An 11,182-nucleotide genomic window follows, 5' to 3' on the forward strand; every position below is an offset into this window, starting at 1 on the left:
CAAAGGAGGTGATCAACCCTATAAAAGTCAACCAACACTGGGAGTGGTGTACAGCAAAGGAGGTGATCAACCCTATAAAAGTCAACCATTAAACAGAATGCAGACAATCGGCTGTATGTTAAAATCTGGTATGATGGTTAAGTTGAATACCAACAAAAATGTAATCTGTTCAAAATATTAACATTTCAGATATGATCTTATGTTTAAAATCTTTAATTTCTAATTTTAAGGATGATTACACAGATAATTTTTCTCAAATCAAAAGTTACTTCCTTTTTAATTTACTAGCCTGTGTATGACTTGATTGCTTTGCCTGTTACCTGATTTGGGATCATTTCTGAGCTTCCAGACTTCCTTATTAGAGCAAAGATCATGTCCCACTAAGACCCCATTGACTGTAGCATATGATAGAACAGACTGGGCACCTGTAAAAGGACAGAGCCCTTCAAGAACTCAAACACCAAGATATCCTACACTCAAAATTTGAACAAAAACTTTAAGACAACATTTAAAAATTTTCCTTTGTTCTTCTTCTTAATTCTTTCACACTTTACACAATATATAAAATTGCCTACTTCATAATACATGTACATATCTAGATAATCCTGCATGTCAAGATACATATATTTGTACAGTGCTTACCTGTATCAAAGTATGTGAGATCTACTATGTTTCCATAGTCAGACTTGTCCACATTAATAGCTTTGTTCCACGTGGCCTTTCCTGTATCTATCCTGTTAAAAAAAGCAAATCAATAAAAGAAACAATTCATTTATTTCTAACTTCAATATATAAAACACACTACTGACTTGTAAATGTTGATTGCCCCCATGTCGGTGAATGTGGCCAGAGAGAGAGCATATCCAGGAGCTTCACAGAAAACTAAACCTTCCACTTTCTCTCCTAGTCAAACAAAGCAATAATCAGCACTTATACGTGTCTATTTTCAAGTATAAATCAGATGATTTTAAAAAATCACATATATTTTTCTTTCATCTTAATTTTTTTTATCTGACGATTTAAAGAAAATTGGATATTCATAAAAAAAAATCAATGACATAATACAGTGTATATCAAAGTCATTTGTTATTTTACCAGGTACAGCTTTTATTCTTGAGGGTCTGTTTCCAGCAGTTAGCAACACTGTTTCCCTACAGTTTTTCAGACTCCCATAATTGACTGTACCACCACTGGAGGCTGTGGCAAAGAATGCATGGTCTTGAGAAACTTGAATCCTGCTAGTAGATAACACATTCTTTAATTATGTACATTTACTAGTATAGAATAACAAATTATTTGGCTAAGGCAGTTAAATCTCAATAAAGTCATTGCTGAATAGTATTACATAGAGAAGATAAATGTTACTGCTTAGAAGAGTTATTCCCCTTGATGATGCACTGTTCTTTTTATACAGGTCATTAATTAGTACTTTCTGTGCCCCTCTCTCTACCTGTTGACTGCCACCCTGTGTTCCTGGAGGTGGGCCACCAGCAGCCCCTTGGGTTTCCAGTTACTGTGTGGGGGCCTCCTCTCCCTGGGTTTCCAGTTACTGGGTGGGGGCCTCCTCTCCCTGGGCTTCCAGTTACTGTGTGGGGGCCTCCTCTCCCAGGGTTTCCAGTTTCTGTGTGGGGGCCTCCTCTCCTTGGGTTTCCAGTTACTGGGTGGGGGCCTCCTCTCCCAGGGTTTCCAGTTACTGTGTGGGGGCCTCCTCTCCTTGGGTTTCCAGTTACTGGGTGGGGGCCTCCTCTCCCTACCTGTTGACTGTCACCCTGTGTTACTGGAAGTGGGCCACCAGTAGCCCCTTGGGTTTCCAGTTACTGGGTGGGGGTCTCCTCTCTCAGGGTTTCAAGTTACTAGGTGGGGGTCTTCTCTCTCAGGCTATCTACTATAAGTCTTTAGACTCGGCTGTGTACAACTCACACTTCTTGTGGACAATGTTCCTCAGGACTATCTAACAGGGATATTTTGCTGTAATTCAAAACAGTGTATTTATTTGGGATTAAATGTTTCAAATAGCAGTTGTATTTTAGCACTAAAACATACAATACAATACATCTACATGTATATCACATGTTTATCAGCACAGGAAATTTAAATTTTCAAGCATCTGAGATACTTATACATGGAGGTTCTTACTGATGGGGTTTTTGTCTGTGCTTTTCTCTGTCAGAGATCTGACTGACCCTCAGATGACACCTGACTCTGTGACTGACCCTCAGATGACACCTGACTCTGTGACTGACCCTCAAATGACCCCTGACTCTGTGACTGACCCTCAGATGACACCTGACTCTGTGACTGACCCTCAGATGACCCCTGACTCTGTGACTGACCCTCAGATGACACTTGACTCTGTGACATCGTTACAAAGCTTCCATATGATGAAGATGATGCCTGACTCAGGGTCTGTGAAGTGTTTAGCTTCCTCTCCAGACTCTCGGCAGTTTTCTGTAGGGTCCGGGCTTTTGGAGACAAACTATTGGAGGAGGAATCTGATTCATTGGAGCCAAACATACTCTTCCACTCAGAGTTCTGAAATATCCATACAATATCATAAAATGATATTAAGTTATCATTAACAGAACCCTTTAAATTATTATTTTGGTCAATTAAAATGTAGGCATTTTTTGTTTTTAAGGGGGCCTAATATAGTTTTATTGTGTGAAAACTACAATAGCAAAACTCTTCATTTTTATACCATATATAACTTACATTTTAACTTCAGTGTACATGCAAAGTTTGGGGGAAATCTATCGTCCAGGTATTTTTGAGGGACCGCTCAAAATAAAGGTACATTTACTATAGGATTATATAGGAAAATGCCAATTTTTAGCATTTTAAAGCAAATTATACAAATACTATGATAGACATCTTCTTCAAACTATAATTTTTTATGAGTAATACTATATCATACAATATATGTGAGAAACACAAAATTCTACTGTCTTGTTACCAGAGGGGGCATCTCAAAATGCAAAAAATTTGCAAATTTTACTATTTTTATAGAGTATAACAAAATATGAGGCACACAATGGATTCACATGAAAACATAATAAAAATATTGGAGATATTTTCAAATTTCTATGTTTTAAATTTCAAGAGCGTATGTTTATCAGTTTTTCTTTAATAATATTTTTTTTTACCCCATTTTTTAAGAGCTACAGATTATCATAACGTCAAAAACACACTGCTACGATGTCAACCTACCTATCAATTGCAAAATCGGTTAAAAAATAAGTTATATCAAATTGCAATTACATTTTTAAACCTATATTTTCTTAATTTTGTTTAATTTTAATAATTAAGCGGAAAAAGTTGCATTAAAACTTCATTTTATTATGATGCGCAAAATATAGCACAATAGAAACTATAGTCAGCCCCCTTAAATAACTTCATCTGTAACAAAAAATGTAGAGTAACTCTATACAGCTACTCAATATGTTTACAGATTGGTCCTTTGGATTTGTCTTTTTAAAAGAACAACTAGAACCCCCCCCCCCAAAAAAAAAAAAAAAAAAAACAATTAACTCCTTACATCAATGAGTATCAACATTTTCATTTTTTGGAAGCTTAAAATTTCTCCATGTATCGGGGTAAAAACTTATCTATTAGTAATTTTATGCAAACATTTCGAATTAAATTGTAACCCCTCTGCTCCAAATTTTAATGATCCAACTGAATTTTGCACTACTGATATTACCTAGCTAACAACAGGAAAACACGGTGTACAGTCAGTAGTATTTACAGTACACAAACCTGGAAGTACTTAGATCCACTCCTAGCTGTTTTGGATCTTTCTGTTTCAGTTATTCAGCATGTCTCCTGGTAATGGCTTTTCCTGGGCCCACGATACAGAATCTACCGTGGGAATACCCAGACTCTAATGTTGAGTCTCCACAGACCTAAACAGAGAATTAGAAATTATCTATCAAAATCTAAACCAATATTGAAAGCTTCTCTGAATTTAGAACAGAGAAATAAACATGAACTGTGAGTTAATGAACAAATTTTACTGTCAGAAATGAAGTTGAGAGCTAAATTACTTACCCTCCTCTATTTCTGTTTAAGTTCATTATGCAATCTTTCATGGCCTGAAAACAAATGCAGCTCAGCATCAGAAACTGATAGTGTCACTCTCCAGTCACTGAGATATTTAGAACAATGAGCCTTAATATGTCATACATGTATGAAAGACAATAATTATAAATAAATTGTACTTACAATAAGTTTATCTTCATGTGATTCATCCATACCAAAGGAAGACAACTTTTTAAAAACCTACAAAAGGATTTTAATTCCTCCAGTAAAAAACTAAGACACATAAACCTTGATTAAGATGTGAGAGAAAATGTTATGCTTCTGTTTTTTAAACCTAATTGTTAATTTACTGAATGGAGTGAATGCTGAATCACGTGGGTCATTGTCTCCTCTAGCTTAGGGTAGATGATGCGATGCCCCTGCCAGCTGATGGACCTAATATACTGCTTCTCCCTCAGAACATCATACACTCGGTCCGGCTGACTGACCCACAGGATGTAGTCAAAGACGTTTTAAAGGGCATTCAGCCGAAAAATCTGAAAGAAGCATAATGTGGATACCGGGTAGTTAGTTCATACTTGCAATTTTGCTGGTTAAAAAAATGAAAATGAAACTTTAAAAAATTAACCTTTTGAATTTCGTTCCCACCACTAAAATCATGAATATTTATTATCTGGCACATTGCCTTATATATATTAATTTTCTGTTTCTTCTTTACACATGTACTTGACAGTTAAGACATTTCTAATTTAATTTTTTTGATTGTAATGTCTAAATAAATCAATCATTTTACAATTCTCACAGATCGAACTTTGACGGGTAATAAAGCTTTTTTTCAATTTCTTTTCTACATTCAGTTTATAAATTTTACATGCAATCACATTAAATTTATCTGAACTCTTATAACATCTCAGTGATGTGATGGAGAGGAGTTTCCTTTCCATTCCTATGTACAACAAAATGCTGGAGTTAGTGGGCTGTGAGCAGGAGATAGACATGAGAAGAACGGAGGTGGATGTATGTGATTATCTGTACAATTATTATGGTGTGAGCAGGAGATAGACATGAGAAGAACGGAGTTGGATGTATGTGATTATCTGTACAATCAGCTCTCCTGTGTAGCCTGTCACAGGAGGAGTGCTGGCAGTCACAGGGAGGGGCTCTGTGCGGGGGATCAAATGTTGACATCCTACCCAATAAACCACCACGTCATCTGGGACCCAACAGATACACAGAACTACGATAATCCGAAATCAGAGACGGTGATTCTAATGGAGTATCAGGCGGTACTGCCTGGAACAGTTTATCTGTGGCTATTGACCATATACACCCCTCTAACAATATTATAACTAAACACTATAAATATAACATTATAAATCTGTAATTTCTATTTTTGAAAAAGTATGGAGACTTTTTGTAATCGAGCATAACAAGACCAGGTCACATTTAAATCTTAAGTTTATATATTCAACAGCTATAAACAACAATGGCATGTGTCTATTAAAAGGATATACATAAATTATAACTTATGGTACTTCAAATAGAATGAAAAATAACAAGTTATGAGAAAAAAAAAACAAGTTATGATAAAGAAAAGTATTTCAAAAGCAAATACCTTTACGGAGAGTACGGCCACGAGGAGTTGTGACCTTGAAAACTGGCTGGCCAGACAAGTAATTTCAATCAAACTTGAGTATTTATACCCAGATCTACTGCGCAAGTGGATTGAGTTGATTTTAAAAATACGCCAGTCAGGAATAAGATTACAAAAGATTGTTCGACAAAAGTCTTTATAAAATATAAGAATTATACTCCCTTGATTCAATTAATCAAATGAAAAATATGTTTACAAAAGTGAGTACGGTATTAGCCTAAATAAATATATGAAATAAAATATTATACAATTATGGACTCTTTTGGTGTTGAATATGGTTTGTTATTAACCAGAAAAATATTCATATAAAGCCTCGGTCAATATGAATATTTTTCTGGTCAATAACAAACCATATTCAACACCAGAAGAGTCCATAATTGTTTTATTATACAGTTGGGATTTGAATAGATAAGACATTGAAGGCTGTATGATGACACCATTTTCATTTGCGATCTTCCATTGTTGAAAATAAAAAAAAATCTCCAGATTACTGTTTGTAACTTCTGTGTTTTCCTTTCCGAGTTTCGCTATGTGTAAGACGTCCAAAATGTTCAAAAATAATCCTGAATTAGGTTTGATTAATTGTATTCCTGCTCAGATACATAGCTCGCTGCGGCCATTGCAACCATTGCATGTTTACGACGTTGTTCGATGTTTTGATTGTGATGTCACAATGCCGTTGCACGCGCATTGACCCTCCAATGAATACAGCCTAAAATCCGGTGAATATGTAGTGTTATGAACTGTTTGCATTTGTATAGATTATATAGGAACTATAAATAGAGTAAATAATAAATGTAATTATTTGGTCACATATTTTTTTTATAGGTTACTTACAGGGTGTGCCAAAAAAGGGACCACTTCATGTAAGAACTCATGAAGCATGGATTTCTGAATGAGACCTAATTCTGAAAGCGTCTGTAGAACACCTAACGTCTTGTGTACAACAAATTCTTCTGGGTCACTCAGGCCCTGAAACAGAAAATCAAGTTTATACTGTGAAATAATTATTTCCATTGGGGATTTAATGATCATTGTTTCTGTAAAATTTGACTGGTTATAATTATCATCACCTGATTTCTGTACCTGGTCAATAAGTGGCTTCAGTATAGAGCAGCTCTGCCACCCGATGTAGGCGGCCACACCCACAATGTTGTCAAAGAAGGAGCCGAGTAGATGCCAGTCAGTCTGAAAACAAGAATATAATGTATGTGTACATACAGTGTAATTTGGCATATTCAAATTTAGCGAAATCACTGGGTATGAGTTGTTGGTGTATAATCATGAATCAGCGCTACACAACTCTGTGTCATATTTTGTATTTATAAAAGATTTCTTAGAGATACGGTAAAACTCGGTTATAACAAGGTCATTGGGACCTCTGAAATTAATTTGCTGTATCCCTTATTCATTATATCCGTATAAGGAATTAGTTGAATTAATATAGCTGGGGGATCCATGATAACTTCGCTATATCCCTGGATTCATAATATCCATGTTCGTACTAAACAAGTTTTACTGTATTCATAAATTAGCACATTATCGTCTGTTCCAAAGTCTCTAAAATATGAAGCCTGCTATTCTAAATACTGTATACAGGGAAATTTTTGCAGCTTCCACCTACCCTCATTTGGGCGAAATCAAAGACTTAAATTTTCAGTATAATTTCTTAAACAAAGCTATAACTCGATGAATTCAAATTGGGGAAAAATTGTTTGCAACTGTGAAAGGGAGAAAATAACACTTGGTGAAAATAACCCTGTATACAGTACACATACAGTACATCACTGATCAGAGAAAGTCTTCTTAATTTCAGACATAGGACTTTATAGGTTTAATTATTATTTAACAAAACCTGAGTTATCTTACCTTGTCATTGAGAAAAGTAATCATGTGAGACAGCAGCACATCATTGGCTGAAAATTAAATACAGAAATTAACATTTCAAAAAATTCAAATCAACCATCCTAATCTTGTTGAGAAAAGTATTTTTCAATGCCTAGTTTTGGTAAAGTGAGTACCTTTCTGCCTGCCAAAGAAGACACACAGCATTGTGATTCCGTTCTCCAGTAGGGTCTGTTTAACACTGTTGTCTGGGTCACTCAGCAGGGTCACGACCTTCTGTTGTCTGGGTCACTCAGCAGGGTCACGACCTTCTGTTGTCCCGGTCACTCAGCAGGGTCACGACCTTCTGTTGTCTGGGTCACTCAGCAGGGTCACTACCTTCTGTTGTATGGTCTTATGTAGAGACAGCAGCTCTATGTCATAATTTGCCTGTTTAAACAACAAGAGGCCCATGGGCCACATCGCTCACCTGAGCAATGTGGCTAGGAAAAAAGGCATAAATTAGTTTATTATTGAAAAGTTGAAACCCAATAGTGGTCCCAAACAATCCTTAAAAGGGAGAGCTAGGGTACGATTTGACCTTGCAATTGAATCTACACAAACTAAGGATGCTTGCATATTTCTTTGACTACTTGTGGTTTTATTGCCCTTTACATTTGAACTTACATTGTGGCCCAGCCCTACCCCCAGGGGTCATGATTCAAATAAAATTGAATCTACACTACCTGAAAATGCTTCCATATAAATAGAACTAATCATGGCTTTGCTATTTTTGAAAAAAAGATTTTTAAAGACTTTTTCTACATGTTTCTATGTAAAACTTGGATTCCATGTCGTGGCCCCGCCCTACCCCCTGGGGTCATGATTTGAACAAACTTGAATGTCCACTACCTGAGGATGCTTCCATAAAATATGATCATTCATGCCTTTGCTATTCCAGAAAAAAAGATTTTAAAAGAATTTTCGTATATATTTCTATGTGAAACATTGATCAGCCATATTGGCCCCGCCCTATCCCCAGGGGTCATGATTTGAACAAAATTGAATCTCCACTACCTGAAGATGCTTCCATAAAAATATGATCATTCATGCCTTTGCTAATTTTTGAGAAGATTTTTAACAAATTTTCCTATATATATTTCTATGTAAAACTTTGATCTGCCATTGTGGCCCCACCTTACCCCGGGGATCATGATTTGAAAAAAACTTATATTTACACTACCTGAAGATGCTTCCCTATGAGTTTCATCTCTCCTTGCACAGTGGCACTGGTTCTTGAGAAGAAGATTTTTAAAGAATTCTCTTATGTATTTCTATGTAAAACTGTGATTGGCTATTGGGGGGGGGCACCTGCTGGAAGCTGCTATACATGATCATTTGCCCTCATTCTGCCACTTCTCAGTTAGAAGAACAACAGGACTACTCAGCTAAAAAAAAAATTTCAATTTCTAATTATTAATAACTTTGATTTAGTTTACATGTCTATTTATCATGTTAAGTGAATTAAAATGTACATTTAGAGGATACAATTGTAAAGTCAGTGTATAATACATGTAGCTTGTCTAAAGTTGGTGTGTGTTTGGTGATATCAGTTGATTCTTGCTCTTAATAATTACGGTAATAACTTGATAACTTGTTTGCATGACGCAGTGGTTAGAGAGTCTGCTGTAGAGTCGCAGAGTAAGATCCCTTGCTGCTTGATTGCCTTGAGTGTCGAGCATAAGTCAAAATTTGCAGCCCCATCAGCAAGTGGATACTGGTAAACTTCAATTTTTTAAACTAAGCAAGCTTCTAGGGACTTCTAACAATCCCCAGGACCATAGTCTGTGCACTGCCCTGTATTGACCTACTGGGGCCCGTAACTACTGTATACAGGGTTATTTTTGCCCTTTCACACTTGCACACAATTTTGCCCCGTTTAAAATTCGCCCAGTCATAGTTTTGTTTAAGAAATTATACTGTATTCTTTGAATTCGCCCCGTTTCAAATTTGCCCGAACGAGAGTAGGACGAAAGGGGCAAAAATAAAATGGGGGCGAAAATTTCCCTGTATACAGTATCTGGACACTGCCCTTTATGTACCTACTGGATCCCTACTCTGTGCACTGCCCTTTATGTATCTATTGGATCCCTACTCTGTGCACTGCCCTTAATATGTTCCCGCTGGGTCCATACTCTGTGCACTGCCCTGTATGTACCTGCTGGGGTCCTATTTATTCAAAGACCTTCAGCCTCACTAAAAGAGCCTGCATGTAGCTGTGGCCTGTCCTTCTAGCAGATAGGTTGCCAAATATAACTTAATTAGTATTAAATTAAATTCAGTTGAAACAAGAGAGAAAATGTATGGCTGGAATTGAACTCAGGACCTTAGCATCACTAGTTAGGTGCTCTACCAATATTCAGGTTTACACCCATAACTCAAACCATTGCACAGTATTTATTAGTTGAAATATCTACAGACCTGTTTACCCATATCGTTGCCTCTTAGTATTTTTTATTAGATTTGTCCGTGAGATTTGGCGTTTGCCAGTAAGATTTCACTTTCCATCAATTTTATATATATTTATCGAGAACAACTGCTTTTCTGAATACAAAAACATTTTAATATATTTTTATTAGTCATTTAATACCACAGCGTTTTAGCAAAGCGGCATAACTTCTGTGTTTGAAATCTTTTTCTTAGCATGAAAAAGCGTGAAACTGAGACAGATCACAACGAAAACTAACTACTCAATTCTAAACAAATGTATTTCTTATTTCCGTATTTTCATATACATGTAGCAAAACGTGAGACATATTTTGGACTAAAAATCTGTACAAAATACTGCGAAATTGTTAAGAGTAAACAGGTCTGTATCTGACATTTTCCTGGCTTTTTTACGATTTTGATATTTTACATTTTCATGTCACGTAAAAAAAGAAAATCATAAAAAAAGCCTTAAAAATGTCAGATTTCTTGGACTAAGTACTTACATGTATACGCATAAATATCTTGGTTTATATATTATTATTTTTACATTATATAATAAAGAAGGTAGTTCTTTTAAAATCTCTATCTCATTTACATTGTACACATACAGTGTACGTTATTATTTCTGACCAGAATTAGTAAATGATTATCAAACATTTGCACATATAGATCAATAAAAAAGGCTTTCAGTTTTATAAATAAAATTAAACAAGAGGCCCATAGGCCACATTGCTCACCTGAGAACGGTGGCTAACGGAGGGGACTATGATTTGAACAAAGTTGAATCTACACTAACAAAAATGTCTGCATATTTCTTTGCCAAACTATGGCTTTTTTCCGTACCAGGTCTGTGCCCCCCCCCCCCCCCCATGATTTCAACAAACTTAAATCTACAATACCTGATGATGCTCTCATATAAATATGACCATGCAATCATGGCTTTGCAGTTCTTGAGAAGATTTTTAAAGATTTTTCCTATATATTTCTATGTAAAACTTTGATCGTCCATTGTGGCTCTGACCTACCCATGGAGGTCATGATTTGAACAAACTTGAATCTACACTTTTTGTCTAGCTGAGGATGCTTCCAAATAAGAATGACCAATCATGGCTTTGCTGTTCTTGAGAAGAAGATTTTTCCTATATATTTCTATGTAAAACTTTGATCGCCCCTTGT

At 35.9% G+C, this 11,182-nt stretch overlaps 1 long non-coding RNA gene and 1 pseudogene across 1 annotated transcript; both read right to left on the reverse strand.

Moving 5' to 3' along the window:
• The window catches only part of LOC134255004 (phosphoinositide 3-kinase regulatory subunit 4-like), a 5,438-nt pseudogene extending 4,265 nt beyond the window's left edge, over nucleotides 1-1,173 (reverse strand).
• A 966-nt stretch (nucleotides 1,174-2,139) lies between these two features.
• On the reverse strand, nucleotides 2,140-3,872 carry LOC134255001 (uncharacterized). The gene is made up of 3 exons (XR_009989424.1): nucleotides 3,757-3,872; nucleotides 2,334-2,532; nucleotides 2,140-2,184 (listed from the first exon to the last, which is right to left on the reverse strand). It is a non-coding gene; the product is annotated as an uncharacterized LOC134255001 (long non-coding RNA).
• Between the last annotated feature and the right edge of the window lie 7,310 nt (nucleotides 3,873-11,182).

This window comes from Saccostrea cucullata, unplaced genomic scaffold (assembly GCF_032062105.1).
Source record: "Saccostrea cucullata isolate Sc308-1 unplaced genomic scaffold, CSIRO_AGI_Scuc_v1 ctg3405, whole genome shotgun sequence".
Classification (NCBI taxonomy): Eukaryota; Metazoa; Mollusca; class Bivalvia; order Ostreida; family Ostreidae; genus Saccostrea; species Saccostrea cuccullata.